The sequence below is a fragment of the Sorex fumeus genome, unplaced genomic scaffold (assembly GCF_029834395.1).
Source record: "Sorex fumeus unplaced genomic scaffold, SorFum_2.1 ptg000047l, whole genome shotgun sequence".
NCBI classification, from domain to species: Eukaryota; Metazoa; Chordata; class Mammalia; order Eulipotyphla; family Soricidae; genus Sorex; species Sorex fumeus.
The window spans coordinates 2774007-2795580 of record NW_026606104.1 but is presented as its reverse complement, the minus strand read 5'-3'; the positions used below and the strand labels follow the sequence as shown (position 1 = coordinate 2795580).

Sequence of the window (21574 nt, the reverse complement as noted above, 5' to 3'; positions counted from 1 at the left end):
TAACAGAGAAATCCTTTGGCAAGGTTCAACATCTATACAAGATTTAAAGGCCCTCGATAAAATATGGATCTAGGGAGTGTTCCTCAAGACAGTATCAGCCATTTACAACAAATCCACAGCCAACTTCATACTAACAACAAAACAACAGCAAAACAACAAAAACCTTCCCTTTGAAACCAGTTAAAAGGCAAAGATGCCCGCTTTATTATTTTTTTCAATTGAATCACTGTGAGATACACAATTACAAAGATGTTCATGGTTGGGTTTAAGTCATACAGTTTTCTAACAGCCATGCTTTCACCAGTGTACATTTCACAGTATCAATGTCCCCAGTTTCCCTATTGCCAGCCCCCAGCCTCCACTCCACAGGCCTGCCCCTATGGCAGGCACTTTTCTTCTTTCTCTCTCTCTCCTTTTTGGGAATTATGGTTTGGAACACAAATACTGAGAGGTTATCATGTTTGCTCCTTTACCTACTTTCAGCAAGCAGTTCTTACCCAGAATGATCACTTTCAACTATCATTGTCATACTGGTCTCTTCTCTATCCCAACTGTTGAACTGAGTACCAATCTTCCTTGGGATGCTCACTTTCTCCACTACTGCTTACTATAGTTTTGAAAGTTCTCACCATAGCAAGAAGGCAAAAAAAAAATGTAATTGAAGGGATAAGGCGGTTTAACTATCATTATTTGCAGATGACATAAAAATATTCATAGAAAACCTAAAGATACTCTGCAATTTCCCAAACATATTTTCTCATCTGTTCTCACAACATCTTTCAAAAGTTGGCTTTTCTTCTAACTCTTTTCTGGGATGATCAGGGGTGTTACCTTGATCTCCCCAATCTCCCTATCAGGAACACCCCAGTTCCTCTCTTATCTGGCTGCAATGACCCCCCCCCCCCATGATGGCTCCAGACTCCCTCAAGTTCCATCATTCCCTTCTTTGAAAATATTTACCAGTCCAGAGTTGGTCAGTTTTCACTTCAGATTGCTGCCATGGGGCAATTTGTGAAGTGACCTTTTGGGTAGTGAGCTAAGTGACTGGGAGGAGGAAAGTAATTCCTACATCTCGAATTTCTGTTTTCCTGATATGGGTTTGGGATAGCTACTCCAGCCTAGGGAAATAACGGGGCTTCTGAATCAGCTCTAGCTATTAAGTGGGTCAAGAGGGCAAGCTTCCAGGAATTAGAAGTCCCCAAACCTTGAACCTTGATCACTAGAGAAGGGAAAAGGAAAGAAGAGAGACAAGGAGAAGGGGACAAACACACTGTCACTTTAGTTTTCTTCCTACCCCAGTCAGTGACAGATCATGAACTCCTCTTTCAATTTAATTTTATTTTTATTCTGGCAAGGACAGAGTGATCCACTCAGAGACACATGCTGGCAGACATTTGTTTCAAAGCCAAAAAGCAGAAGGGAGAGAGCAGAGTAGAAAAAGGAAATTATGCTTGGATAAGTCATTTTCTTCTCAAAACACTAGAAGAAATTTTTACAGGGTGGTGGATGGAGAGATTCAATTACTATGAAATATTGGGAGGACTCCATTAATCTTCCTGGGTTGTGATTAATATCTAGTAGCTATTAAGAAAACTCTATTTATGAAATACTGGCATTCCTTCATCATGTGCACATGGCGAAGGAATTCTAGATTGCTAACATAGTAGAACTGTTGTCATAGATTACTAATATAGTAGAGCTGAAAGACAGACCAGGGAAGTTCATGGTAGTAACAGTAACAAGTTGAATGTCTTCTGGGTGTGAAGCTCCTTACAATTTTTTTTTCAACCTTATATTAACCCTGCTAGGAAAGTGATATTGCATTTACAGAGGAAAGAGGGAAGGTTCAGGGATTAACTTGTACACAGTGACACAACTAGCCCTAAAATTAACTTGCCTGACTCTAACCCTACATTTTCTCTGGGTGTCTAACTGGGAAAGATTACAGAGATTGTCAGTTCCAAGAAAACAGTGATTCTAAGGACTGACAGCTGGGGACAAACATGTGCCACATTGTCTCTTAACTCTCTCTAAGGGATTTTCCCACTTTCCCCTAAGAGGCTTAGAGTTTTCCTTCTAGCCTCTAGCTTACTGGCTCATCATCCCCTCCTCCCTCCCTCCCCCCCCCCCCCCCATACACACACACTGTTCCTAGAACCAATGATGACACGGGCCCTTGGCCCATACTGCTGAAGAGTCAGGATTCCCAGACTCGTCAGCATCTGCCATCATTTGGCCAGATTTCACATATACAACGTTATTTCCTTTTTTAGCCAGTGAGTGATCTTGGCCTCGGCAGTGTCTACCGCCGGGTTCTCAGCAGGCCAAACAGCAGGCTCTGGTGTTCCACTGATGTAAAACCAGTACATGAGAAATAGAAACAGAAATCTTGAGTGGCACTCTTGGTTCTTAAGGAATGGCGAGATGAGAGGCCGCCTGTGTCACCCTCTAGAGGGGGTGGGGTAGGGTGGTGGGGTGGTAGAGTGTCTTTATTTACTCATTCATTCATTCATTCATTCATTTGTTTGTTTATTTTGGTGTTTGGGGCCACAGCCAGCTGTGCTCAGGCTTACCCCTGGTTCCACTTGGGGATCACTTCTGTTGGAGTTCAGGGGACCATAGAGAGTGCTGGGATAGTAAGACTTGGAAAGAGACTTCATCGCTCTATCTCCTCCTCATCTGGAAGCAGGAAGCATTCACTCACATTGACATTAAATTAGGCGTAGACGTGTGTGTATGACCAGACAGGTGTGACCTTATAGGGGGTGGGTGGGGAAGGCTCCTCTCTAGGTGGAGAAAACAGGAGTGATGAGGTAGGTGGCCAGGTACTTGCCGGTTTGTTATTTGATCACAGTGTGGCTCTGGGGAGCAGCAGGGAGAGGAAAGACCACGTGGGGCTGTGCCCAGATTTCTGCCCTCTTGACCAAATTGACCCTGCCAGCCTAACACTTGCCCATCTTGAGTTTTCAGGCCTGGAAATGGCCTCTATGAGAGGACCCGTCACATGGACTTCGTTTGATTCCCCTTAAAGAGTTGCTGCACATATGCATCTGGTCCCCATCAGAAGGCACACCCAACAGGGTAGGACTGAAGTTGGCTTCATTCTGCTTGGAGAAGTAGCAAGTTGTCTGCTCTGTGACTTGAGAGGTAGCAGCGTCCTGCTCCTTAATCACACCTGCCCTCTCTCATAATTCTGAGTTTTGAAGCTACCTGGCTGGATTCAGGTTCTAGAAACCTATCAATGATCACAAGAATTTTATCTCACGAAAGACGCTTTCTAGTTCCAGTTGTTTTTCTGTGACTGTAGACAAGATATTGTCCCTCCCTAGGCTTCAGCCCAGGTATAATAAAACAAGAGCTTCTAAGGCTCATCCAGCTCTAACAAGAACATCTGGGGAGTTTGGGCCGCACTCAGCCGTGACAGTGCAGCAAGTAAGTGGCAAGTCCAAAAGCTAAGCCCGACTTTATTCATCACAGTTTAGAAGTCAAAAGTAATGTTCCTGCAAAATCTGTGGTCATAAAACAGAAATAGTCCCTCTGAATTCCATACCATGGGGGAGGTTTCCCTGTGGAAAGTTCTGGGCATCAATTGAGATGCAATTCATAGTCTTTTGGTTTTGGGGTCACATCCCAGAAATGATCAGAACTTATTCCTGGCTCTGCACACAGGAATCACTTCTGGTGGGTTCAGGGGACCATATGGGGTGCCAGAGATGGAACCCAGGAGAGCTGTATAGAAGGCAAGTGCCCTACCTGCTGTGTTATTGCTCCAGCCCCACATTATTATTTTAATCTTGACAAAACCTTACAAGAAAAGTACTAAACTTGTTGGTAGGTAAAGAAATGAGGATCAGAGACCTTCAATAATTTTTTCCAGGTCACCCCTCTGAAAACCTCACTCAAATGTGAATCCAAGTGCCCAATTCTTCCCTCCTCTTCAATCAGATCTACACCAAAGTCTCTCCGCACTAGTTTTAAGACTTGGCTCCTGGTTTCCTTGTGAGGGTGAATGACTTATTAAATGCGACATTTTCTTGTTCATGATTTGTTAATAAGTCAGAAACACTTGATTCACCAAGAGCTCTTAAGCTGCCATTCTCTAAGAACCAAAAGCTTCTGACAAAGGGAAGGGAGTCAACTTCTTTTCTAGAAGACCTGAAGCCTTCCTGGAAGCCTGAGCATGTCTCCTCTACTGGATCAGCTCAACTGCACCAAGAGCTGCTGGAATCTCAGGCGGCAGAAGTCTTCCTCCCAAAACAGGACAGAGACTGGTCCCCAGAGTGGCAGCACATTCTAATGCATCTGGTCCCCATCAGAAGGCACACCCAACAGGGTAGGACTGAAGTTGGCTTCATTCTGCTTGGAGAAGTAGCAAGTTGTCTGCTCTGTGACCTGAGAGGTAGCAGCGTCCTGCTCCTTAATCACACCTGCCCTCTCTTGTAATTCTGAGTTTTGAAGCTACCTGGCTGGATTCAGGTTCTAGAAGCCTATCAATGATCATCCTAATGAATCCAGAGCCTCCCTATATTGTTGGGAAGGATTGGAGGGGGGAAATTATGAACATTTGGGTTTCAAAAAGCACGAAGTCAAATGGGCCGGTAACTCTGAGCCCAGGAGTGGACAAGACCTCAGACTTTAAGGAGAGAGTAAGGGAAACACAGGATGAAGAGAGAGTGACTCATTTGACAAAGACCAGACACTCTGTGTTTAGATGTTTGCGCTGCCTTGCCACTCAGTCTCCCCAATAGAAAGATTATTTCCAGTAACCCTAATTCTGGGTAAGACCCTCACTGTTCCTTCTTTCAGACAACAAAGGCAGTGGTGAGTGTCTCATCCGCCTACAGGGCCCCATTCACCTGACTCTAGAGAGACCACAGGCCAAAAGGCACATCTTGGATCGGCTGTGACTGGCCATCTCGGGAAGCCTGTTGTTCTTGGGGTCTTAAAGAATTGAGCTGAGTCACAGGAGAGCCTGTCCTGCAAACATTTTCCCAGGCATGCACACCCAAGTGGGCAGAGCAGAGCCATGGCACCATTAGAACTCTGGCGGGCTTGTTCCCAGTCTTAGGAGAGTCCAACCTTGTCCCAGCTTTACTTTACAGGGTCAGGAGATGGGCTCCACCAGAACCCCTGATCAGGCTACCCGAATCTTCACCAGGCAGTGTCCCTGGCAGAGGATTTGGTTGTGGAACTATTTCAGTGGAAGAAGCAGAGAGATTTGCAAGGGGATGAGGATGGGCAAATGCAGCTGAGGAAGGAAGCTAGAGGAGCAAGGGTGTGTGAGCAGAGCAGGGACCATGCCCTCTCCTCTATATGTCCACTCCCTTCTCTCAGCCTTCTCCCTTCATGAGTCCAAGGAGCCTCATTAGGAGAGTCCAACCTTGTGGGAGAGTACAGCGTCTTAGGAACATGGTTTTATATGATTCATTTATGATTTAATACCAGCAAATATTTAATTCATGTGCCTACCTTCACAACCACTGCCACCACCACCATCACCACCCCGCCCCCCCCACACACACACAATCTGAGTAAGGCCACATCAATGTATCTCAACTCTAAGAACCCCTGGGTGTGGGGTCTGCAGGCTTGGGGCCTGAACTTCGAAGGAACAGCCCTGCGGTACCAAGTGGAGCCAGAGCAGGACAGCCTGGCCTGGTTCCACAGATGGTGTATATGTGCAGGGCAGCCTTGGGTAATGCCAGAAGCCTGCAGGTGCACCGTTGACTGCTTCATGACACGGGCCACAGTGCTAGGACTCTCCTGTGGCAGCTGAGGTAGCGGGAGAGGCTTAGAGAGATGGGGTGAGGAGAAGCTCCAAGGGGCTGTGTCACCTGGGCCCCTGGCAGAGCGTGGAAGGGTCAGAGCTACTACTAGAGACCAGAGTCAGGGCTGGGCTGGAGTCCAGCCAGGCAGGGAGAGAGAGGGCCACTGGGCCTGTGGATGTGAGTCAGACTGGGGACCCTCAGGCCAGCTGCGACCCAGCTGTAAGCCCCCCACCCCAGACCAGCAGGCTCAGGCCTGGATGGGTCTTGTCTCTGCTCAATTCCACAAGATTTGTCTCCTCCCCCAACTCCCCGTGTGCTGCTCATGGCTCCCCATCTTACTGACTTCCCCTGCAGTGATCCTCAGTCTCTGCAGCGCTTCTTATTTTCCAGAAGTGCTCCCAACTCCTTTGCAGTGCTTCAGACTCCCCTGGAGTGCTCCCAACCCCACTGCAGTGTTCCTGACTCCCATGCAGTGCTCCTGACTCCTGTGCAGGCTCCTGACTCCTGTACAGTGCTCCAACTCTCAGGCCAGAGTCTAGCACGCTAATCTTAATGCAATAAGTGGGGTCTGCATTTACGGCAGAAACTGGCGAGCTACCCGTGACATACTCAATATGCCAAAAGCAGTAACAATGATGGTCCTCACTCCCCTGACACTGAAAGAGCCCCCAATATGTCACCGGGCTACACTAGCATGCAACCGGGACGAATGGAGGTGTTACTGGCACCTGCTCAAGCAAATCGATGAACAACAGGATTACAGTGATACTGTGATACAGTGGTTTTTGATGTGAAAACTGAAGCCCAGAAAAGGCAAGTTTTCGACCCAAGGTCACATAGCCACTCTCTGGACCTGTGTACTGGTTCAGAACCTGCAAATCTGACTGCACAGGAGGGATCAAGTCACTGACAAAGACGCCCTGCCAGGGCCCCTGGAGCAAAGGGACCTCCTGAGCACTCTCCTGCCTCCTCCCTGTCTCCCAGTCCCCTCTGACAGTGAGTGGCAGGCCAGAGACATGACACTCTGCAGGAAACTGAGCAGGGAATATTTTTAAACCATACAACATGCCTTAGGAGAAAAAAAAAATCAAAACACTCCCCTAGATGTTGGGGAAAGCATTTCAAAAGATTCCACGCCTAGAGGAGGCATCATACAACAGGGATGGTTTTTGTTTCTCAAGAACCAATTCCACCTTCCAGAAGGACCTGGAAACAGACTGGACCCACTACGACCAGGCCCCCAGACAGCCCAACACTACGGGGGGGAGGGTGGACTAAGTCCCCAGCCTGGTGCTCACTTTTCTATGGCTTGTCACAAAGCAAGTAAGTGATTCATCTGCAGCTTTAGAAACTGCCCTTTTAGGTGGCCAGATCTCTCAGCAAATAGTGAGGGGTGGGGAATGAACCCATGGGTACAAAGAGCGTTGCCCTTGTCCAGCCTGGAAGTCAAGGCTCTCTTCTGGCTACTTCCCATCCACTGGAGGTTCTGGCTCTTAAAATTCAAGTCGCTCTTACCTCCTTCCTCTCCTCCCTGGAGTGGCCTTGGCCGCCTGCTCCTGCCGCCTCTTCTCCCCGCCACTCTTCTAGCTCTTGAGCCTGTCAGTTGTTCTCCTCCACCCTCTTTTGAATCGGGATCCGTCGCCCTCCCTCCTCCCACTCCTTCCTACTCTCTCCTCCCCCTTCCCCCCACAACCCTCCCCTCCCCTCTCTCTTTTGCACTCTTAGATTCCTTTTGCTCCTCACTTAAAAAGTTTTCCTCCCTCTACCTCCTGGCTGCTTCTCCCAGAAGGAGCCGGAGCCCTTCCTTTGCAGCCACCCAGCGCTTCCACTGGCTTCCCCGGGTGTGGCTCACAGTTCTCGCAGTCATCTCTCCCTCTGGCTGGTGGGGGTGCTTCTTCCCTCCCTGTGCCAGCCCACCCCACTGCCCAGCCCGCTCCAGGCCCTGGGAAACTGGCAGGACCCAAGAGCCCTCTTCCCCATCCTCTTCCTGTAGTCAGAAACAATGGGTGCACTTTGCCACACAGGACTGGGGGCACCTTTGCTGTGCCCATGCCAGTGAGCTGAGCAGCAGCTTGGTACAAAGGGCTCACAAGCCACAACCAGAGAGAGTATCCCCCACAGGTAAGAGAGACAGAGAGATCGGTAGGAGGAGAGATGATAGATACAGATGTAGGTATCAATTAGATATAATATTGATATAGGTAGATAATGGATGGATAGTCATATTTATCTATTGAACTGAGCAAACAGAAGTAAGTTTGTTTCTTGTTAACTCACATGTCATAAGCGAGCAAATTGAGGAACTGTGAAGCCCTTCTCTCTCTTCCACTCCTCTCATTCCAGCTCCTTTCCTCTGTTCCTCAACTTAAGCACTTTGCCATAGCCCCAGAAGAAGCAATAAATGTCAGTGAGTGAGGCCCCTCTAAGTGAACCAAAATTAGACAGATCAGTGATTGGCAGATTGTGAGAACCAGAAGAAAATCCTAGAGATCATATGGACTAGTCAGGGAAACTGAGACCCACAGAGTCAAGGATACTTGTCAGTGTCACACACAGTAAAAGGAGGTGACAGAGGCAAAACCAGAACCCAGACAGATTCTTTTGCTCAATGTCACCACATTCCCATGCAGGACCAGCCACAAGGATGCCAGCATATTGCAAAACCATTTGTTTCTTTAGACACCAATGATTTTCATGAATAAACTTTGAATCATCAAGAAGGGAATGAACATGGCACCTAATATCCTTGTGTCCAGAGAGGACAAGCCCTGTGGAAAACAAACATATGGCTTTTTCATTCCTTAGTCAGTACCCCTTATGTACCCTGCCACCCTCTCTCTCCACCACACACACACACACACACACACATACACACACACACACTTTTCCTATGTTCTCTAGAGATTCTGAGGCTAACTGTGCCTGGTTTTGAATCCTGACTCCACCAGGTACCAGCTATATGACATTGAGGAGTTAACTCAACCTCTATGCAACCAGTGTCCTCACTTGGGAATTGGGGATAATAATAACTACCTGCTAGAGTTGTCATGTGGACTGATAAGAATGTGTAAAGCACTCAGAGCAATGTCTGGAAGCTGATCCCATGGATGAGACTGCAGGATCTAATGCAGTGTAAGAGCACAGCACAATGCAATACAATACAACACAATTCAGTGTAAAACAATACAACACAATGTAATACAATACACTGTATCACTGTCATCCTGTTGTTCATCGATTTCCTCGAGCAGGCACCAGTAAGGTCTCCTTCGTCCTAGCCCTGAGATTTTAGAAAGTGCCACATTCAACGCTCTTTTAGAGTCAGGGGAATGAGACCCATCATTGTTACTGGGTTTTGGCATATCAAATGTGCCACAGGGAGTTTGCCAGACTCTGCCGTGTGGGCAGGATACTCTCAGTAGCCTGCCGGGTTCTCCAAGAGTAAGAGCTAGATAATAAGATGTCATGTGGCTGCATTTGCGGCCGCACGCTTCCAAGAGCTTGGTTTTATAGTCTCTGGGTCTTGGCCATTGATGGGATAACACGGTGCCAGGGGCAGTTGGTGGGTGCAATGCCTAACTACTGGAAGACAGGGCATCTGGGTGGAGGAGGCCCTGTCTTGATCCGAGCAGACTTGGAGATCTCAGCCCTGGGTCCTGCACACCTGGGTTCCTCTGTCAGTTTCTTCATGCATGAGGTTCGTCCAAACGTGTGGAGAGCGGTCTTGACTTGGCTGTGGCTTGCTCCAGAGATCTTCAGCTGCCAGGGCTCTTCTCGGGGTGGGGAGGGAAACTCAACCTGGCCCCCTCCAAGGGGTCCCGGTGAGAACAGCCAGGCGTGGGGGCAGGGGACTCTGCGCTGTTCTCTTCCAGGAGCTTGGTTTTATAGTCTCTGGGTCTTGGCCATACAATACAATGCAATGCAATACAATACAACACAACACAAAGCAATGCAATACAAGACAACATCTACCTCCTCCTGTGTGAGTTTTAAGGTTAGACCAAATTCCTGGGATAGAGTGCATTCAGCATGTGAAACCATAGAGAACATTGATAGTATCCAGTTTCTTCTCCAAGAGAGCTTGTTCTGATACAATGGCTTTGCACTTATGTTCTAGCCACTCTGCTGAGACTGGAGCTTCTAAAACATTTTATTTTCTCCAGCTAGGAGAGAGTCAGTTTCTCAGTTGAAGGATAATCTCAGAGTTGGAAGTTTTTGTGGAGAATCTCAGGGTATCCAAAGGAGAATGTGGCTGGGACAGAGTTGGAGAGAAAGGATAAAGCTTAGTAGGGAAGAACTGCTGAGATGCAAATGCTGAGGAGAGGTCCCTGGCCCAGAAATCAATATCACCACTCTGCCAGGCAGGTAGAAAAATAGAGCAGCGAGGATTTGGCTGTTTGCTAGAAGTGATCCAGAAATCCAAATCAGGAATGGGAGAAGACAGGGGTCTCAAACTCAACAAATTGCCATAGATCTCCAGGTAGCCACTCTGCACAGTCTAGAGTCTGGGACAGAGAACACACAGATTACCCAGTGCTGGGTTGCTTTGGTAAAGGATTTGCAAGTCTGGCTTGTTCTTCCAACCCACGCTTACCTAAGAAATCTGACAAAATGAAAGGAAATGCCATTTGAGTTGTGGTGATTCTTGGAAGGGACCAAGTGTGACAGCCACCACTTCTCTGACCCCACCTCCACCCTCCACAAAAGGGAGAGCCAGGGGGAAGTAGCAACTGAGATCCTACACACCCTCTCATTCATCCTCATGTTCAGTATAAAGAAGGGTTTTAGAAATGCATGGGGGGCAGTTTCCCACACATGGAAACAATGTGGGGAATACAAAGAAGATTTAGAATGAGAGTCAAATCTGCTCAAAGGATTGTAACTAATAACTAACAGGGAAGGTTGTAGAAGCATATTCAAAATAAACTTGATGCAACATTTATTTATTACTGTGCTGGGGCTTGTGCTAGGCACACTTCACTCTCTTATACTTGGAGATTAAAAAACAAAAAGATAACCATCTTGTGCTCATATGCACAATCTTCAGGATTCTTAGACAAATACTCTCACCAACAGGGCCGTTGCTCAGAGGGAGACAGAATCATCTTTTGTCGACAAGAAGAGACCTTCTACTTACAAGAGAGAGATAGTTGTACAAAACAATTAGTTTTGTTCATTATAATGAACCATATTCTAAATGTATGTATTTGCAAAGCATAAAGTTGATTTACCTGTGAGAATATCATTGGAACAATAGAGTCTTAGCATGATTTCTATGTTGTATGATTATCGAGGGGAATGGAAGAGAAACATTTATTTTACCAGAACTGTTATTATTATTTCCACTTTATAGGCAAAAAATATTTAGACTCAAAAGTTTAGTGGCCTGCTCAAGATTATTTAGCTAATAGGTAGATGAAAGGTATGCCTAATGGCCAAGGTCAGTTACTTTCTCCAAAAAGATGTAGAAGAAATTCTCATCAAACTCATCGATGAGAGAGGAAGTATGGGACCCTGGGTGTCAGGGGTGCAGAAACCAAACTTTACAAGATGAATGAATAGATTCTAACTCTAATAGGAGAGATAGTCTTGGACCATGTAAGAGAGTTCCAGAAAGAGGTGCTATCAACATTTTCTACAAGTCCTTTAAAGGTGGCATTTTAAAACTTGTTTCATTTTTGCTTCTTTTTAGAGGCAAGTACAGAAACCATTTTCTCTCTTCTAGCCAATGAATCTGATTCTGAGTTTCCATCCCAAGACACTGTGGTCCAGATGTTTAAAGAGCTGCCGCCCTGATAACCTCCAAGGATTACACATACAAAAAAATTCTCTCAGCCTCAAATAGAGCAAAAAGTCCCCAGTGCCTCATTGGAGGGCATTAAGTGGATAATTGGAGCCCTGATTAGTGAGTTGAGGTCCCACTTTTCTGCCAGCGAAGATGCTGATTCCACTGACATAAGCCATCCTCTTTAAGACTTTTACTTTCCAAATAGTGGCCAAAACTGGCAAGAACATTCTGTTCCAAGAAGCAGAAAGCAAAAGAAACATACACTTCCTGGTGCTTGGGTCTGTGAATCTGCAGCTCACATTTTAAATCCAAAGGAAAAACTAATTACATTCATACCTTCACTTGGTTTAAGGTAAATGGGATCTTCTGGAATCACAAACTTAAGATCTCTTTTCAGTGGACTTCTGTCTGTGGCCTCCGTGAAAATAAGAAGAGAGAAAGGAGGAGGAAGAGTGAGGAGGTGATGGTGAAGGAAGTGAAAGAGGAGGAAAAAGGAGAGTTGGAGGAAAAGGAAGAGGAAGAAGAGGAAAAGGAGGAATCCACTACTAGTTTAAACTGGGAGAGATCCCAGTTAAGTCAAGGCATAATGCAACAACTGGGTATAGCCTCGTGGACCTCTGGGGATCCCAGGATTTCACCAACAACAGTGTTTAGGACCTTTTCCTGGGAGATCTTGACATTGTATATGCTCCTTAGAGTCAAAGGTAAGTTCTTGAGAACAAGAAGATAGAATGTGTTGCTGTTTTGATTTAAATTTAAGCAGTTTTTAGGGTTTTGTAGTGCATATCTGTGTCACACATTTCGCCTCTAACGAATTATTCCTCCTTGATCTACCCAACCTACTTTCTAAAAAAGGATTAAAGGGGTTTGTTCATGGAATTAATGCCCAATTCAATCAGCTTAGTCAATGGCTGAATAAATAGCAGTACTCCTACACTTAAAAAGGGGGGAGGTTTACTCTTCTTTATTTTTATAAGGGCATCCAGGCAAGTTCAAGGAATAGTACCTATGTGGTCTATGGGGGAAAAAATAAGAAAATGAAAAGCCAAGAACTTCCTACCAAGTATGATAGTTCATGGTACCGTCAGAGAAATCTCTCCAAAACAAAGACATTTCCTTGCATGTAAAATAGAAGTACAACAACCCCAGGTCTGTCTTAGTAATGTAGTTGGTAATGTTCAATCTAATTCAAGGACACAGATTTTATATCTCTCCCCAAATTAGTTTCTATATTCAACTTTAGCTTTTGGGGTCTAGTTATTAGAGAGGTAGAAAGGTCTGGATGACATTGAGACTATTCTGTTTGTTCTAAGTTTAGTTTCTTGCTCAGTCAGTTAAACTCTCAAGGAAAAATGGACAGGTCTTGGAGAAAATAGCCTTGAGGTTCAGGGTGCTTCAGGTCTTGGCTCTTCCACTCAGCAGCTAGATGACCCTGTTTTGTTAAGTGGAGAACTGTTTGGAACCCCAGGACTGGCATGAATACCTTGTAAATTGAATATATTTGAGACTTAACAGATGCAAAAGAAATCTTGAAATTCCTTTATCTGAATGAAAGCAGAAACTCCTGGGAAATGAGGCTCCCATAAGTCCCCTCTCTGGGAGAGTTTTGTGGCCATGAAAAAGATGGAAAGACCAGTGCATCTGCATAAACAATCATTATCACCAACTTTCTTATCTCCCATTTGTTCTCCTAAAAATCTATTCATCTTTTCCAAATACCTATTTGTTTCTCACTTTCTCTCCCTCTTCTTTCCCCCACTAAGTTCAATATATAAGCCTCTAAAGTTAACCATTTAGTGAGCCAGATGACTTTGTTGCTCATTTATGCTTCTATGAATAATCTTTTTCTCCTTTAATCTGTTTTCTCTTAGTTGGGTGTCCATGCCTCCAAGTACTGATTCTAAAAGTAGAGGTTTTTGTTTTTGTTTTTTTATCCTCTCTGACAGTCATATCTGACTCCCTTTTAAAATTAGAACTACTGGAGCCTAGAGAGATAATACAGCAGATAGATGCTTGCCTTGCATGTAGCACACCCAGATTTGATTCCCAGACCCCAGATGGTCCCCCAAAGACTGACAGCAGTGAACACTGCCAGATGTGCCCCCCAAACCAAATGAAGTAAAATAAGAATAATGTTAATAATTATGAAATTTCTAGATTGGTTGTAAAGATTGAGGATTGATCAACATATTTGGCCTATATTGATCAACATATTTGGCCTATATTTGGCTCAAAAAATCTCTCATAAATATAATATCATATGCACAGAATAGACACAGATGCATACGCAATGCAACAATAAATCATACAGCTCTGCTGAAGATCAAAATTAAGTGGAAATGTACTTTGGAAAAAGATAAAGTTTCACCCAAGAAACATGCTGTGGCTATTGTCATAGCTCTCTTCAGTGCATCTACCTTTATTGGCTCCCTTGATCAAAGCCACCAGACCATGCACTGCATATACTTAGAGCTGCCATTCACATCCCCTTGCCTTTGTCCCTTTGTCACAGGATAACTGCCTTCCCTCACATCAGTCTCCATAACACCTGAGGAATAGCCCCTGCTCCAGAGCCCTTCAGTCATCATCCCTAATTCCCTGGAGGTCTACGTGGGACATGCTATGTGCCAAGACTGGACACCCAAAGATAATTGAGGCACAAGTCCTTCCCTGATGTTCCCCAAGGCTGGGGAGAGAAACTTGGGCACCAATGAGAAGTCAAAGAAATGAGTGCACAAAAATGGGTGTCTGTACATAGTGGTACAGAAGATTGGGGGGTCATGGCTTCCCTCTAAGTAGTGGGAAGGTGGAAATCCACAATAGCCAAAAGTGAGTGCCACTTACCTTCCAAAGCAAAAGTTTCCACAAGAAATCGTAATAAGAGATTGTAATAAGAGATCAAGATGTCTTATTATTAATGGGGTCCACACTGCCAGAAAGAGTCAATAAATACATTTTTACAGCAAGAAAGAACTGACTGCTCTGCTGAAAACCTCCATTAAGCCTTTCTGGCAGGAGAAAGACTCAGAAATAGCTTCCCTCATACCAGACCCAATCTAAGCTCAGCTTTAGAGCAAGTGGAAGGGGAGGAAGAGAGGGACAGAGTTAATTGAAATCCCTCATCTAGTGAAAGCTATTGCTATCGAATATGAAAACTCTAGACTGAGATGAAGACTCTAGACTCTAGACCCACACCTCACACTTCTGGATACAGGGGTTTTTGCTGATCTGTATGGCCACTTTCTAAGAAGTGGTCCCTTCACTCAGAGTCTGAAAACTGAAAATAAAGTCTCAACCCTGACCCTTCTCTGTTGTGTCATCTCAGGAAACCCACTGAACTTTGACATCCTTGTCTGTGGAATGGCTTTCTATACCCCCAGTCTTAGTGTATGCTCAGGGATGGAAGCTAAGAAGTCAGGAGAGTCTGTCAAATAGGTGTCCCTTCCATTCCCAAACGGGTCCTGTGTCTTGTTAAAGGAGCTTGCTAAAGGAGCTCTTGTCTTATGGCCTTGAGTTGCTGAGCTGGGAAGGCTGAGCTTCCCCACACCCAGCCCCCTCCTCAGTGCCTTAAATTTGTAAAGAAGGAATTTTAAGTCTATCTGAGAGGAAGTCAAATTGTTTTCGGAAAACAATAGCAAAGTAACTACAAGTCATTAGCTTCCTCCCTGGGGTCTGAAATCAAACTTGTCTGGAGAGCTAAAAAGGCTGGTAGCACTGTTTACTTAAAGACCTCTGGACAGAACCCATAAATTAATTCCTGTGCATAACTTTCTGGAATGAAAGGAGGTGAGTCATGAAAGAGGAAGAATGGCTGAGAAGCGAGCTCTGTTTCTTCAAACAGCTAAACCTCAGTGCTGGCTCGTCTTCTCTGGTCCTCTGAAGGAGGGTTTCGTTGGGATGCATGTGTGTACTTGGAGGATATAAGACCTCTTAGATAGATCTTCATAACTTGATTTCCACAGCAGAATCAAAGAAACAAACAACTTCTTAGGCAGATTGCCCTAGAAATTTCCCTCAGATCAAGAGTTTCCTCAGTGACAAGAACAGACCTAAGTTAAGACCTAGGCTAATGACGTCTTAACATATCAGTGTCATATAATGCCCCCGAATTACAGACAGTGAACACTGGTGCTTGACAAGAACTTGCAGAGCAGCTAACCCCCATCAGGATATGGAGGCCACAGTCAGGAGTTAGAATTCTGAAACAGAGCAAATCTGGAGATGCCATAGAGGGTGAAACAGGCCAATTTACTGATAATAGATCTTCTGACCTGTAATTGATATCATAAATAATAGATGATTTGTTCCTGGGATACCATAAAAAGACATGACCTCTGTCCTCACCAGTCCTCCAAGGACTAGAGATAACAAGATCCTGATGGTTTGGGGGTGGATATACAAAACTTTTGCTTTTCAGGTATCCAAAGAGTATATGCCTAAAATCCAAATAAACTAACATTTAAAAAAAAAATCTTTGACAAAACCATGGTCATTTGGTATTTAGGCCAGAGGATTATAGTTATTATATGTATAGATCCCGCGCAGATTTTTGGCAAGCTTTTTAAGGTCTAGAAACTCTGCATTCATATATAAAACTTCAGAAAGAGGGGCCATAGTCTCCACTCCCCCCCAACTCCATGCTGAGATTTGAACCAAGGCAGCATGCATTCCAGGCAAGTGCTCTACCACTAAGCTACATCCCTAACTCTGAGACATCATAGTCTTGATCTGATTCACAAAGCACTCTTGACCCAGAAAATAAGATCACGCTGTAGGTTTGGAAAGCCAAGAAAGGCTATTTTCCACCAACCTCAAAAGTAATTAGAGGTTGAAAAACATAAGAGGCCAATATGTTCTACTCCTTGCTTGACCTAGAAGCCTCTTATCAAAGCCTCCTGAAATTGTATAGTAGACATGAGATAAGCTTGAGTTCAATCCTCACCTGTCACGTGGGCTATAGCCCTGTGAGCTCAGCTTGTCCTTTCCTTCCTTTGATAACTATTCTAAACTCACTCAGCCAGCCAAGACCAGCACCCAGTTCTCATTACATATTGTCCAGCACTTTTCCCACTGCCTTACAAGGTTTCCTTCTAGATGATGATGAAACTGTTCAAAATTCTAGAGAAGTTTCAGGAATATAAGATCCACCTCACCTCAGTTAATGTGTGAGCATATTGGACAAACAAATACAGCCCCTAAAATAAAAATTCTTACATTAAAAAAATGGGAAAGGGGCCACACACCGCTCTGCTCAGGGATTACTCCTGGCCCTGTTCTCAGGCATTGGTCCTGGTGGTGTTCCAAGAACCATCTGTGAAGTCAAGTCAGCTATATGCAAGACAAGTGCTTTAATCCTTGTAAATCCCTGTCTCTACAGTCCCTTCTTGCAGTTCTATTTTGGTTTTTGGTTTGGGTGCTATACCTTGCAGTGCTCAAATTTTACTCCTGGCTCTGTGCTCAGGGATCACTCCTGACAAGGCTCTATATGCTGCTAGGGATCAAACCTGCAGCTGCCAGGTACAAGGTAAGCACCTTACCAGTTGTACTATCTTTCCCACCCAATAATTATTTCCTTAAAGTCTTTCACGACAATTGGGAAAAAATGAGTTCATTAGTTGAGGTTATCCAGAGGCACAGAAACAATAGGATGGAAAGAAAAAATGGAAGGTAACAGTAATGGATCTGTGTGACAATGACAGGTTAAGATATTCCACAGTGTGATGTCTGTTGGCAGGAGAATCATCAGTCTCATTCCAGAGCCCTGGGAGCCAGGGGAATGATGGTGGAACTCTGAGATCTGAGAACAGAGAGGCCACTATACATTTCAGAACCCTGGTCCAAGAAACATGAACTCTGACATCTAAGTAGACAATAGACGTTTCAACTCAGAGACAGAGACAGAGATGTCAATCTTCCTGTACTTTTTGTTCTTCTCAGTTTCTCAAAAGATTGGATGATGTCTGTCAAGATTGGTGAGGGCAAGTCTCTCATTACCCAGTTTGTGAAATCATAGGCTACTCTTTTTTAGAAACACCTTCAGAGACATACCCAGATATAGAACTTTACCTGAATATCTGAACATCCTTAGCCTAGTCCAACGGTCATATACAGTAACTATCATAGTGAAAATAGAAAGTATATTTGGGAAAACAAAAATCACTACTACAACTGCTCATCCCCTAGGCAGCCCTAGCCATCTCCATGAAAGAGTTGCTAATTCTTAGTGCCAATCTCTAAGGTCTTCTTTTGTTGGATTACATTGGTTTGTCCTTTCTCCCTAACAGAGAGCTTAGCTTTACTAGCTTAACTCTCACCACAGTGCTCCCAAGGCACACCCACTTCCATCAGACGCTCCCAATCTTCTGTGTTTACTTTAACTCTCCTTTGTACTCTTCTTCTACCTATCTGTTAATCACTTATATCCAAATCAGACCCGGTAAATTGGAAAGTCAAATTCTTTTGAGGATTTTGGATTTTGTCTATGTAAGTGAAATATTTGCTTCTCTCTTTCCTTTATGTCATTTGTACAGTTTATTTTAGAGCAATATCCTTTTTTTTATAAACACAGGAAGACAGTTAACTTGGCAACTTATTGACTCCACATAATATTTACTCCTGGGCGTCCATCATATTTACTTGACTTACGCCTCAATTGCCCTTAGTTCTTAACACCCCAAAACAGGGGTCCCTCTGAGGGACAAGGATGGACCCAGGGCAAACCATAAGCTATCCTGGCATCAAAAATGGATAGGCTAAGCACCATAAAAAGTATATTATGTTAAGACCATAGTCTTGGAACAAACTTTGTCATGTCCCAAAAAGAAGTAACTAAATAAGGACCCTGCTGAGATTAGGAAAGACTAACTTGGCCTGCGAACTGTAGTCTGGGATATATGAGTGAGATGTCCCCAAAAAGAGCCACCCTTTTTTTTTATTAGTGAAACACCATGAGGTACAGTTGTAGATTTACAAATTTTTGTGCTTGGATTTCGGTCATACCATGATCAAATACCCATCCCTCCACCAGTGCCCATTTTCCACCACCAGGATAATATCCCTCCCCCCTATCCCCCCCATCCCCCCATCCCCCCCTGCCACTGTGAAGAGTCACCCTTTAAGCTTAATATATATCTTACTGTGTCCATAGAAAATGACTAGAAATATTATTAAGAAGTAAATTTAAGATGATTGTTTAAATGGGCTGCAGCGATAGCGCAGCGGGTAGGGTGTTTGCCTTGCACGCGGTCAATCTGAAGTTTAATTCTTTTGCCTCTCTCGGAGAGCCCAGAAAGCTACCAAGAGTATTCCGCCCACATGGCAGAGCCTGGCAAGATACCCGTGATGTATTCGATATGCCAAACACAGTAACAACACAGTTTGTCGTGAGACATTACTGGTGCCCGCTCGAGCAAATCGATTAACAACTGGAGGATAGTGGTACAGTTTAAATGGATACTGGCCCAACCCCATCAAAAAAATGGAGCGATGAAATAAACAGAAACTTTCTCAAAGAAGAAATCCGAATGGCAAAAAGGCACATGAGAAAATGCTCTACATCATTAGTCATCAGGGAGATGCAGATCAAAACAACAATGAGATACCATCTCACACCAGAGACTGACCCACATACAAAAGAACAAAAGCAACCGGTGTTGGCACGGATATGGTGAGAAAGGGACCCTGGTTCAACCCTTTTGGAAAAAAATATGAACGATTCTCAAAAAATTAGAAATTGAGCTCCCATTTGATCTAGCAATACCACTCGCGGGAATATATCCCAGAAAGACAAAAAAGTACAGTCGAAATGACAGCTGAACTTCCATGTTCATTGTTGCACTATTCACAATAGCCAAAATTTGAGAAAAACCCAAGTGCCCGAGAACAGATGACTGGTTAAAGAAACTTTGGTACATCTACACAATGGAGTACTATGCAGCTAGAAAAGGTGAAGTCATGAAATTTACATACAAGTAGTACTACATGGAAAGAATGATGCTAAGTGAAATGAGTCCGAAAGAGAGGGGCAGACAGAAAGATTGCATTCATCTGGGGAATAAAAAGTAACAAAATATAAGACTAACTTCCAAGAATAGTGGAGTTAAGTACCAGGAGTACCAGGAAATTTGCTCCATGGTTTGAAGGCCAGCTGCACATGCTAGGGGAAAAGGCAGCTCAGATAGAGAAGGGAACACCAAATAAAGGGTGTTAGGAAGATCCTCCCAGGATGGGAGATGCATGCTGAAAGTAGACTGTAGACTGAACATGATTGCCACTCAATGCCTCTTTTGCAAACCTCAGCACCCAAAAGGAGAGAGAGAACAAAAGGGAATGCCCTACCACAGAGGCAGGATGGGATGGGGGGTGGGGGAGTGGGTGGGATCATTGGTGATGGAGAATGGGCACTGGTGGAAGGATGGGTACTCGATCATTGTATAATTGAAACCCAAGCACAAAAACTTGTAAGTCTACAACTGTACCTCAAGGTGTTTCACTAATAAAAATTTTTTTAAAAAGCAAATAATAATAATAATAATAAATAAAATGAATACTGGCTAAGGAAAGGAGAAAGCTGTACACCCCGAGATGGAATTCTGCCCTTAGCAGGAATCTAGAGTGCTGATTACTTTGTCCTTGAGTTATTCTCCCAGAAGAACAGGGTTTCACATCTTTTTTCTTATTTTCAACCGCACCTATGTGTAATTGATACCCCCAACCCCTCATGATTTCTCTATAACCAATGCTATAAGATTTGAATAAACGACCATTGATTATCAACCAGGTGGTTCCTGTTCCTTCACTTGTCTGTTTCCACCAGCTGGCTGGGTAGATTGGTGGTGCTGCCCAAAAGACATTCAGGGGACCCTTGGGTCAATGAGGGCAGGCCAGTACCACCCCCTCTCTCCCCCAGGAACATTGACATTCTCTGTCATGAAATGTTCTGGATTAACAAATAAATCATAAGCCAAAGGTTTGTCCAGCAATTTTCAACCTATTACAAAATAATTTAAAAATTTTAGATAATTAGAGAATAAAGGGGTAAAGAGTCAAGTAGGTGTCCAAATTGGGCATAATCACATCTTAAAAGCTCCAATAAATAAATAAATAATAAAGAAAAATTTTTGAAAACTCTAATATAAGGCCAGATTCTGTCTTTGAACTAATCCAAAAATATGAAACAAATGCTTTGAATTCAAAAGACCCAGAATATTTGATCACTGCATTATATAACGCCCTCCCCAACATTCTGGGAATAGCCCAGGTGACTCTCCAGGCCCCCAATAACCACTGGACAGGACTCTATGAATAAATAGTTATTTTTTAGAATGTTATTTTGGATTTAATAATTTCCACTTTTATTTCAAAGTGGTCACCTAACCAAACAAGATTTCATTTTTTCTCCTTATTCTGTTATTTCCTAGTTAAAATATCCCCCTCTTTCTTTTGATCAGTGAGTTTATTATCTTCTAAGAGGAGTTTTATCATCAAATCAGGTGCCAACAGCATCCATTAATTTAAAAAATGTAGCATTAAACACAGAATCTATTTAATTTTAGTAATGAGAAAGACACAGGTACCAGAGAGCCAGTCCCTACCAGCCAGAGGCCGCCTGTTGGAAGTTTGAACATTGCTGCCAAATCCTCTAACTATTCTTCAGTGAAGAAGACAGAATCTGACATTTCCTATCTTAAAGGCAAACTTACTCAATGTATATTTGAAAAAAGAAACAAACCTCTTCATTCAGTACTCAGATGTCTTATAGGCAGATGATGAAAAGATGGTGATCCCACCATGATCATGTTCAGGCTATGCATGAAATTTGCTAGTGAATTGTGCAAGTAACAAAGTTGGGCAATTATTCCAAAGTACAAGCTGAGCTGTATTTACTTCAGTGCTCCATCTCCCCCAGTGATTCTTTGAGCTATTTCCAATGGCCTTTTGGGTTAAGTGAAATAAACAGGCAATGGCCATCCTTAAACTTGACCTATAATTTCATACGATTCTGCCACTGTGATTGGCT

At 44.0% G+C, this 21574-nt stretch overlaps 1 protein-coding gene across 2 annotated transcripts in view; it reads right to left on the bottom strand.

Moving 5' to 3' along the window:
* The window catches only part of GJA5 (gap junction protein alpha 5), a 41570-nt gene extending 20240 nt beyond the window's left edge, over positions 1–21330 (bottom strand). Inside the window, exon 1 of one of the 2 annotated variants that reach the window (XM_056123361.1) lies at positions 21287–21330. The gene's annotated coding sequence lies outside the window, so the exon portion shown is untranslated. Of the gene's footprint in view, positions 1–7283; positions 7370–21286 lie in introns of those variants that run through there. The other variant, XM_056123359.1, reaches the window with a different exon arrangement.
* Between the last annotated feature and the right edge of the window lie 244 nt (positions 21331–21574).